Source organism: Etheostoma spectabile, chromosome 11 (assembly GCF_008692095.1).
Source record: "Etheostoma spectabile isolate EspeVRDwgs_2016 chromosome 11, UIUC_Espe_1.0, whole genome shotgun sequence".
NCBI classification, from domain to species: Eukaryota; Metazoa; Chordata; class Actinopteri; order Perciformes; family Percidae; genus Etheostoma; species Etheostoma spectabile.
Genome location: NC_045743.1, coordinates 19,219,340 through 19,230,916, shown reverse-complemented (window position 1 = coordinate 19,230,916; position 11,577 = coordinate 19,219,340). Strand labels below are relative to the sequence as shown.

General features: G+C 42.0%; 1 protein-coding gene across 6 annotated transcripts in view; it reads left to right on the top strand.

The window, feature by feature from the left end:
* gulp1a (GULP PTB domain containing engulfment adaptor 1a) overlaps positions 1–11,577 on the top strand; it is a 110,583-nt gene that overhangs the window by 54,109 nt on the left and 44,897 nt on the right. The window contains exon 1 of one of the 6 annotated variants that reach the window (XM_032529875.1): positions 3,488–3,508. The exons of the other annotated variants lie outside the window; for them this stretch is intronic. The gene's annotated coding sequence lies outside the window, so the exon portion shown is untranslated. Of the gene's footprint in view, positions 1–3,487; positions 3,509–11,577 lie in introns of those variants that run through there. 6 annotated transcript variants of the gene reach the window in all.

Below are 11,577 nucleotides of genomic sequence, written 5' to 3'. Positions count from 1 at the left end.
TGGGGGTGGGCCGCTGGCCAGGCGTGGGAGACCGAGTTGTGAGTACCTATGTGGCGGTTTGGGGGGGTACGGTGCCTGCTCAACAGCACCCAGGAGGTGAAGTAGCATCTCTCCAGCCACCACCACACTCCTACTTTTGGTCCATACGGGGACTTGACCAGTGACCCTCCGGTTCCCAACCCAAATCCCTATGGACTGAGTACTGCCACCCCAAAGAATCATGCAAATCAAGCATCACTTTAAATCGTGGGTTTACCAGAATTATTTATGTCATTAAGTCATTTAGCATGAAAAGAATTAAAAATTGACTAATTGCCGGAAGAAGTCCAAGTCGACTAAGACCAGAAAAAACCATTATTTGACTAATGACTTAAAGGGGGCATCCTAGAAATAAGTGTTGGTTTGGGCACCCAGATAGCTCAGTGGGTTGAGCGGGTGCCCTGTTCAGAGGCTTGCTCCTCGACGCAGCGGGCCCGGGTTCGAATCCAGCTGTGGCCCCTTTGCTGCATGTCAACCCCCCTCTCTCTCTCCCCTTCACACATCTCGGCTGCCTACTAATAAAGGGAAAACACCCTGAAAAAGTAACTTTAAAAAAAAGAATAAGTGTTGTTTTGAGAGGACAGTGGGCACACGTGTTTCTGTCTAGCATGCAGTGAAATAATCCATTAATTGTGGCTGCAGATGACGGCCCTTGAGAGATTTGTGCAGTGCTGATCCATTCACTGTGCTGTCCAGATATGCCCTGCTTGGTCCAGCGTTTCTGTTTCCTCGCCCCAGGAATTCACAACCAGACTTCAGATCCGAGCTTAATAAAGAGAAAAACCACTTGTGCCCAAGTCAGTGATGCACTACTTTATGAAATGGAAACCTTTGATGTTGACTGCTGGCATTAAAACCTAGTGGCAAGTTCCATATTTGCATTTAAAATAGTTCCATATCTCTTAGTTCTTGGGCTGATTAACTTCAGTAAACACTATTTTTCTAATTAAACCATTCCAATGTCATCCCTATACTCCCTGCTCAGTAGTGCCAGGAATATTTGTTAAAGGAACATTTCTGGAAATATGCTTATTTGCTTATTTCAGTGTGAGATGAAAAGGTCGATATCAGTCGCAGGTCTGTGCAGAGCTGGAGTCGCTGTGTAGCACCTACATACACCAAACTCTACAGTCATATTCCTAAACATATTTTGAAGGGTTTTACCGAGGGATTTGTTGATATGTCATTCTCGGCCTGATTTATATGAAATGTTATGCCCACAAATCCATATATGCCCACAAGGCTATTGCCAGTATTTTTTGATTAACTGGGTAACAAAAGGAGATATTCATAATCCCCTGTGTAAATATCTTTTCATTGGATATAACAAAATGCCAAAATAATTTTGAACCTTTTGTTTTTTTCAATGGTCAGATTCTTTGCTTCAAAATATATGCACATTAGCACTTATTTAATTAGATATAGCCTAATTTGCATATTTAAACATCAAATTACAGAAAACCTGCCATACATTTCTTACTCATATTCATGTGAGTAATCAACTGGTAAAGTGTCACGGTGATATCCGTAATGTAGCGTCTCGCCTTAATACCAAGCCGTGTATAGTCACTGTTTTTTGGTGGCAGATTCTCTGGATTCTTTGGGGATTGTTTTCATGATTGAGGCATTATTAAGCCATTTTAGCCTTTGATTGTGATTAGTAACAAGACAAATACACTTGAATCATAGCCTAATGGACATGTGTGATTAGCATTTAAAAAAACTCACTTTGGGCTAAAGCCTTCAGCCTGTGATTACTTTATCATTTAGCTTTGTCTCAGATTCAATCGTTAATGACCGTCATCAAGAAGAACTAAAACGTGTCGTTAGTTCAGACTGCAGCTCAGAGTGCCATAAATCTGACTGACAACTTCCCTGTCTGGTCCAACTGGGAATATTTTTAGCCTTAGTTCACTTTCAGCTTTCAGCACAGTAACTTGGGTTCTTTTCTGATTTGCCTCACGTATATGGAAGATTAAAGAATATACTGAATACATGTAATTACAAACATTAAGTGACAGGATAGAACATCATCTGGAGTTAAAAATTGTAAAGGTTTGCACCACTTTTGTCGCTTACTAACTACCATCAAGCGTATGTGTCAAGTGTATAGCATCTGCTCTTACACAGATATCCCAACATGTCAGATGCACATCATACAAAAGATATTTTTATACCTCTTGATCCTGCCCATCTGAAGGATGCACTAAAGCACTGTTCTCTTTAAAATGTTCAAACTTGCACGTCACATGTCAAGAGGAGATGCATCATTTACTAAGAAATAGCAGGGAGCTGCAGTCGCAAACATTTGCACACACGTGCAGTATTGCCACAGACCTGTGTTTAAACGGATTCACCACCTCCTGTGTCTGCAAGCAGCCTCCACATATGTCACAACCTTTTCTGTCCCCGTGGAATACCACACGCGTTTCTCAAGCAATAGGTTGTGACTTTTGAAATCACAAGGGGAACAGTGTGTGTTGAATATGTTTTTATCAGACAGCATGAAACGGCCTTCACTTGTGGGCCCTCTAAGCGCGGACCGTACAGCCAAACCACCGCCGACTTCCTCTTCTCCCACCAGAACTTTCCATGCTCTTGAAGCATTTCGACATTTTTTCAAAGTGAGGTGGCAGAATGTTCCCCCCTCTCCCCTCCAAAACATCTGGTTCAGCCATTACTGTTTTTAGAGTATTTTACAAGCATGTGCAGATTTTTAGTCCCTGGCCTGCAGTACGGGAATATTTTTGTAATGCACCAAGTCAGATGTTTAACTGTGTGTGTGTGTGTGTGTGTGTGTGTGTGTGTGTGTGTGTGTGTGTGTGTGTGTGTGTGTGTGTGTGTGTGTGTGTGTGCACTTTTGGTGGGTCGTGACGGACTACATTGGATTCTACAAGCCTTTTCAGTTTCAGGTTAGAATAGAATAAAAAGCCTTTATTGTCATTATGCACAAGTACACAGTACCTGTGCAATGAGATTGAAGCAATCCCTTTACAGTGTTGACACAAAAATATAAGACAAGAATATAAAATATAAAAAAAAAACATGCAAAAACCTGTCACATGCAGGCTCATTACAATATACCACCCCTCCATGTAAGTATCACCATCCACGGCTTAAAAAGGACTTTTGCAAAGGTGCGTCATATTTTCTCACATGCCAATCAGAGCGTGTGAAAGAGACAGGCCCTAAAATTGAGTGTTTCACACAGAGGATGAATACAAGTAATATGAGACAGACACTATGGGAAAAAGAATGTGATTTTTGAACATGAAAGCATGTAAACATGTTCTAGCAGAAACCCAAAATACAAGTATCAACGTAAAAACTGAGCATAATATGTCTCCCTTACTTATAATCTAGTTCCCCACTGGAGTGATTTCGACAGAACCTGGAGGGATGAAGCGTCGTTTAACTTCCACCGTTTAAAGATAAGCTAATGGACTTATAAGAGGCGCCTTGAGAAAAGGTCAGAAGTTGTAACTCAAACATTGTGTATCATAACTTGTATCCAATTTTATGTCATTTGGAAGGATAGTCAATTTCAGTTTTCTGTTGACATTTAGAACGTAACAATAACTATCCTCAAGGGTTTGATATTTACATAACTGAAAGATACATACGTAGTTCTTTAAAGTGGTTTTCCCTACAAAGGACTTTTTCCCCTTTTAACAATGAAGTAAATGTGCTTATTGTTAGCAATCAATGTTGGTAAAAAAATAGCTGAATGGTGCAACACTCCCTAAGAATATGTGGCCTTGTTAGAGAAGAGAGCTCACTACACTGAGTCTTGTCTTGTATAAATGTCCAAAGTACAGGTTTGCTTATCACACCATGGTAATAGCTTTTGTATCTGTGAATTACTAAAGTAAATCTGGTATATACACACACATAGGATTTTGATGACATCCAAAATGCAAACACCTCTAACAATATGGATCACACACATTCAGGACTCTGGTGATCCTCAAATACTGTATGTCAGCTAAAAAGACAACTGTTGCCTGCACATTGTCTCACTTTTAGCTAGTTCTTAATTCTGTGAGATGGGCAAACTACATAATTAAATCCTTATCTGAATGCACTAACACAGCACACGAATCATGCATGCCAAAGAAGATTTCACAAGCAAGGAAACATCACAAAGTATTTGCATTCGATAGGGTGGAGCATTTGTTGTGAGTAGATCTGTTGGCCTCTAAATCCATTCAATCTGAAATGCCTCCCAACTTTCTCTTCTATTGACTGAGGTAAAATGTGGGCGGATGGGAAGCAAAGATGATGTGAATTAAGACCTTGATTTATCTGGTGGACTTTTAGTCAAGGAAAAACAGCAGATAGAGGTTTTTTTTTGTGAATAAATAAACATGTTTGAATGGCTCCTTGTAGGAAATGTCTCCAAGAGAAACCTGGCCAATGCTGTGGTTGACTTTACAGTAAGAAAGACTTATCTGTATGTATCACCATGTACTTGTGCAATGACATGTTTGGTAAACATTGTCATATCTATAAAGCAAAGTGACATTTTAGATCGGCTCTATGATATAAGATCTGCTGAGCTATGACTAACTGATACAGTGGCTCACGGCCATTTTACAGGTTAACCAAGGTAAACATAAAAGCCATGAACCGCCCTGATGACCCCATCAAGAACTGTAAGAATTAGAACCTGTTACCTAGAACCCTGCCACACGCATTTCATTACTCTGTGGTAATATCTAATAAGTTCTACCATGGACTCTGTAACTTGGTTATCTTGTTTCAAGGCATTCTAGCGTGGCATAGAAAGCCTGCAGGAAGACTCAGCTCCATTTGTAGCTGTATTTGTGATACAGTGCTTGTTTTTATGGCTCCTTCAGATTTGGCAGAAACATCCACTTGGTCTTAAGGATGAAGAGATTTTTTTTTTTTTTTTACGTCAAAGGTCTGTCCCGTTCTCGTGAACGTGATATCAGAAACGCCTTAAGGCAATCTCTTCACATTTAGCACAAACGGCCTCTTGGACTGTGATGGACTGCAATGAAAACCTGTGTCTGTGCTGTTTGGTACTTGAGAGCGGAGATTTACGGGAACAGAAAAACTGAAACATTGAGCTGAAAGAGGAAAATGCATTATTAGCCATAATAACATTATATTAACACACCGCTCATTTATAGTCTACATGAATCTTCCTGACCATACTGTTCAGCATCTGTTTCAGGTTTCAAATCTCTGTGGCTACTAATACAGAACAGATCAGCTCCGAAACTAAATGAGCATCTAGTGCTGTTGGGTCCTTCTGTGCCGGATGTCCTTGTGGAGTGGTATAAGTCTCTTCCAGATTTCCTCTGCAGAGAGACTAGGGGCCCTATCTTGTACCCGGTGCAGCGCAAAGCCCTATGCTAGTTTAAGACTGACACAGTTGTCAATTTCTGGTCTTAAAGGGAGGTGTGTTCAGGTGCATTCTGGGCGTGCTGGTCTTACAGGGAGGTTTGTTCAGGTGCATTCTGGCGTGCTGGTCTTACAGGGAGGTGTGTTCATTGCTTCTGGGCGTGTGTGTCTTACAGGGAGGTGTGTTCAGGTGCATTCTGGGCGTGCTGGTCTTACAGGGAGTGTGTTTTCAGTGCTTCTGGTGTGTGTCTTACAGGAGTGTGTGCAGGTGCATTCTGGGCGTGCTGGTCTTAAAGGGAGTGTGTTCAGGTGCTTTGGGGCGTGCTGGTCTTACAGGGAGGTGTGTTCAGTGCATTCTGGGCGTGCTGGTCTTACAGGGAGGTGTGTTCAGGGTGCATTCTGGGCGTGCTGTTCTTACGGGAGGTGTTCTTCAGGTCCATTCTGGGCGTGCTGGTCTTACAGGTAGGTGTGTTCAGGTGCTTCTGGTGTGCTGGTCTTACAGGGACGTGTGTTCAGGTGCATTCTGGGCGTGCTGGTCTTACAGGGTGTGTGTTCAGGTGCATTCTGGGTGTTCTGGCTTACAGGGAGTGTTGTTCTGGTGCGTTCTGGGCTGTGGTCTTACAGGGAGGGGTGTTCAGGGTGCATTCTGGGCGTGCTGGCTTTCAGGGAGGTGTGTTCAGGGGCATTCTGGGGTGCGCTGGCTTCAGGAGTGTGGTTCGGTGCATTCTGGGCGTGCTGGTCTTACAGAGTGTTTTTCAGGTGCATTCTGGTGCTGTGGTCTTACAGGGAGGTGTGTTCAGGTGCATTCTGGCGTGCTGTCTTACAGGGAGGTGTGTTCAGGTGCATTCTGGGCGTGCTGGTCTTACAGGGAGGTGTGTTCAGGTGCTTCTGGGCGTGCTGTCTTACAGGATGTGTTCTCAGGTGCTTCTGGGGCGTGTCTTACAGGGAGGTTTGTTCAGGTGCATTCTGGGCGTGCTGGTCTTACAGGGAGGTGTGTTAAGGTGCATTCTGAGCGTGCTGGCTTTCAGGGAGGTGTGTTCAGGTGCATTCTGGGTGTGCTGGCTTACAGGGAGGTGTGTTCAGGTGCATTCTGGGCGTATGACTATGTAGAGGCAATGGGAAATGATCGTGCCATTGACCAAAAAAAAACCCTCCAAAGTCAATAACACCGCATTTAATTGTTATTTTAACAGCACACTAGTAAAATATTTGCCTTGGCTTGTGCACAGCTCACACGCTATTCTTGTTACACGCACCGGGACGCACAGCAGCAAAAGATTAAAAAAATAGTACTATGATATGATCTGCTCGGATGCTTTCACTTCACACACGAGCAGATGAGTTTCTCCTCCTGAAAGTCTCTGCTTCCTGTTCAGTAACTCCTCCATCATAACAGCCGTGTGCTGGGTATCTCTGTAGCTCTACAGCAGGAGGCACCTCCCTGCTTTCCCCCTGTTCCTCAGGATCCCGCATGGCATTCTAATTAGCTTGTGTAGATTCAGCAAAAAAAAAAAAAAAGGCAAGTTCATGACCTATTGGGATTTTCCTGACATATAGTTTGGAAGCACATTGATTCCAGTGTGACGTTCCTTACTTATTTTTTTATTTTTAATTAATGTTAATGCACTTTGCCTCTCATTAACGAACTGCTCAAGACAGAGTTAACGAGGGGGGCACATACTGTAGGGCTTCAGTGTGAGTCTATTGCTCCCCAGATGACAATATATTTTCCTTGTAAACAGGAGCAGGTATAAAAAGAATCCTTATCAGGCTATAAATAAACTAGCTCCAATCTCTAAAAAAGACCACCATATCTATGGGTGGCTGTATTTCACCGTTTATTGCATGAGTGGTATTTTCTATTGTAAACCACTGTTTTCATACTATGTGCAGTGTGAATTTTTTATGTTATGTTTATATTTGAATAACACCTTATTCTAAAAATAAATTGCATTAAAACGAATGAGACATAAAGCTGGTTAAAACAGGTACTATGTAGATGTTGAGACTTGACGAGTCTCTGATGTATACACCGCCTACCGCTCTCACCACAGAGGAATGAGAAACATCCATAGAGACAAGGTCACGTCAAACTGTCTTCATGAAGACTGAGTAAATATAGTGGAGAATCCTAGCATACTATTTCATTGTCCCCACTCTACTACATGATCAATATAAACCATATCATATGAACCATAATGCCATATCTGCTATTAGTTTTTGTCTACCAAATATTTAAGATCCAGCTTGATTAGATATTCTGGTCCTGGCCTAATGTCTTAATGTAGAAACATCGTATTGACTGTGACTTTTTATTCGAATGTTGGCATGTTGGCATGTTGACATCAGCATTTCCCCCCCCCAAAACACCACAGAAGTACAGCCTCAAAGAGCTGATTGGGTGACAGGCATGTCTTGTAGTATTATCTTACGCTACTCTATGTTTATGTTGCATGTGATTGGCAGTTACTTGGAAATCCTGCCTTTCATGTTTGAATTTGAAAATGTTAGGTTGCCAAAATGATTTGAGAAAAAAAGCTTTGTGAGAGCATTTACCCAGGGATTACAGCGTTCATCAAAGTTGGCAGAAACCGCTTGGACTGAATGAATGAACTGTTTACATTGTTTAGGTCAAAGGTTAAAGGGCAATCATCTCATTCCCATCTCTCGGGAATGCCCACACATGCCAATTTGGATTTAAGGATGAACTAATTGGATTATGGAGATCACTGTGACCTCACAAAACATGTTTCTGGCCGGAACTCAAAAAAAACTGAGTGGGTAATTATGACCAAATTTCACATTTGGTTGGATAATGAAATGGCGGTGTGTATAGTTCTACTGTGCCGCTGGGTTGAAGATGTGTGTGAAGCATCCATGTTTCACCAGAAAAAGCACTTACTACCTTTTTATTAAATTTCTTCAAGGTCTTTACTACATACATGACTGGACAGAGATGGATGGAAACTGCAACTTGACTACTTGGCAGAGCCAAACAACCGTAAGGCCAAGTCATGTTTGCAGCATTAATAAAACTTGATATAATCAAACATTCACCAATGCAATTTAGTAGCGTTTGGTACATTTTGGAATATAAAATACATTTTTAGGCTTGCTTTATATCAAATATAGTGGAAAATGGGGTGGTCAAAAATATTAGCCCCCATGTGAACTTTTCCAAAACACACCTAATTAACCAATCAGCTTTCCAAAAACCAGCACCAGTTGGAACAATTTGCAGTGGAAGAATGGGTCAAAATCCCTCAGCAGACCTGTACCAACCTAGTAAAGAACTACTATTAGAGGAGGTTGTCAGTTTGTGGCTCAGAAAGGGTACACTGTTGACTATTAATGGAATATATTCATATTTTGGAAGTCTCATTTTTGACCTTTTATTGTTTCAAGTCAGTGCATCAGAAAAATATCCTAATCAAACGTAGTGGACATGTAGTCTTTGTTATGTTGAAAACAAGTACACAAAAAACTTGATGTTAATGTTCATTTCCATGGAGAAATAAAGAGTTGTGTAAATTTTCATAGGGGGGGGCTAATAATTTGGGCCTCAGCTGTATATAGCCTGTGTTGACATTGATTCATGGAAGAGGACAGTGCTTTTAAAGTCTGGACTTATAAACTTGAACTGCTGATTTAAAGTCATTTTAAACCTGTGTGTGTGTGTGTGTGTGTGTGTGTGTGTGTGTGTGTGTGTGTGTGTGTGTGTGTGTGTATACTAGTCTACAAGTCAGGGGCAGGTTGTTTAAATATTTTTTTAATGTAGTTGAGATTGTTCACTGTACAGCAGCAGTGGATGGAAATGATTGCTTTTACTCTTGGCTAAAAGTCCTCATCATTTCTGGTGCAGTGAGTTGTGCGGGGACCTTCAGTAAGCCATACCTACTAAAAACACAGCGCCGGTATCACACATTGCTGCTGTGCATTTCCGCACAGATGAAGCACAAATCTAGCCTGACCAGCCAGACCCACATCCAGATGTTGGGTCTGAGAGCTCCCCATAGGCAGGGCTCAATCCAAGGGGCGGGATAAATGGTTGTCTGCACGCAGTGGGATGGCTCTACAACCAATCAAAGCAACGCTGGCTGATAGATTCAACCTTAAACTCCGAACACATCTTCCTTTTTTAAGAACGCCTTCAGAGCTTAACTCCAAGTCTTCCAGAGTCGATCGGACAGACCCCTATTCCCCAGTAGCAGCTGCCATCTTCTTTGTTTTCAAGGTAGCGTGGAATTGACGCGGAGCCGTCTCAACTCTGTCGTCATTATGTTAAGCCCGCCCACCGACTCTATACGTGATGTGATTGGACTGACCAGAATTTGTTTTTTTCAGCTCGCAAGCCAACGGAGAGTCGCTAGACGGACCCTGGCTGCAGATGGCATCTGCTGCCGCTAGGGTGCGTCTAGATTTCTAGGCTAGCGCAAATCATGAAGAGGCTGCAAATGTCAATGAATATCCACTGAGATGCTTCTAATTGAGATGCACATTCCTGCTTCTCCACCCACTGTCCACTCTGCTGTTTGAACATGCACTTGAGATGGCAAGCACATTTAGATACAAATGCATATACACAGACAAAGAAGCGGAAAAAGCTCAACTATATCATCAACAATAGCTTAATTTTTTCCACATCTGTAAAATGGAGCTTTTTTTCCCTTTTACTTTTTAGCCAGTTTATTCCATGTCTGTCTTGCATAAAGGTCCCCATTTTCCCGGAAAGAGTCTGGCCCAGCCACTTCCCTTACCCCTCCACAGCTGTTAATACAAGACACAAACATGAAATGATTGAGGCCAGCGCAAAGAAAAACCCTAGAAAAATAAAGAACAGAGAAACCCAAATCCCGGGACCCTCCCTGTTTTTAACGCTCTCTCAGACAGAATCCAAAGTTCTGCTGGCCAGCAAAAACACGCCACCACCCAAGGCCCTTACCAAGCTAAATCTCTAACCAGATACCATTTCAAGAACAAGGAGTACCTTCCACGGATTTGAATAACCTTTCGTTGCCTTTTAATTTGTCTTTCTTTATTCAGATTTTTTTTTTACCCAAACACAGATTCCACAATGCTAATTTCTCGCTGCATGCCACATGCACTCCCTTTTGACAGCAGTGCTTTGAAGTCCATGTGCAAAATATACAGCACACTCAGCACTCACGCATTCACATCAATGCTAATTCAGACATGAATTCATCTGGGTCCAAAGTAGGCTCATTATATTTGGCTGAATGTCTCCATTGTTGTAAACCAGCTTAAGCCCAATATTAAAAATTCCAATGTCACTCTCGACAACAGACTGCTGTGCATCTCCAATATTCTTATGAAGACGTGAGCCGTCTGTATATAAGCTTATTAAACTCCTTTTTCATCTTTTCTTGATGAAATTTCTCCTTTTATCCTGAGTGTGTTTTCTGTATTGTCTGTCTGTGTTGAAAACATGCACATACATCTTTAAATATTCTTGTTGCCTCTTTAAAAAGTGGCCAGTGGCCCTTCCTTAAGTAGTTTTGTTGAGACACTCAAAAGACTGTGCAGGACGCAGTGTAAGACAGACGGTGTCCCGATAAGACCCCAAGGAGACAACATTTGCATGAGTTTTAAGATGTGGAGACAATAAAATAAATAACCCGTCGCACAGCTCTCTGCCTGAGCTCTCAGTAAGCAGAGTAATTGGGGCTTCACTTTCAGGTGTTAGTCAGCTCCAAAATTCTGCTTTTTATGACCCTCCCCTGCCCTCTGCTCTTCACTTTGAGGATTTCCCAGACAGTTCATCTCTAGGTGATAAAAAGCACAATCAAGTGTCAGATTTTAAAGTGGAATAACAATTCAAGCTGCTGGCATACACACATTCGAGCCTCGACTGTGTGTGGAGTGCAGTGAGAATAAAGGAAAGGGTATTATTAAGTTGACATAATCTCACAGGGAGGCTTTTAAGGCATTGTGTTGGAGACTTTTACCTCACAATATTTTGGCTATACTGCTGTTTTGATTGGTGCCAAGATGTTGAACTAAGGGTGTTGCTAGTGCACATAGCGTGATGATGAATCACACACTGCAGCAAAAAAGGGTCAGACTGCAACCTCTTGCATGTTGGCTTTTATAGGTCATCTCCGCTATGCCACTGTGCACCTCGGTGGAGCAGTTCCCCGTCTTTTTTTT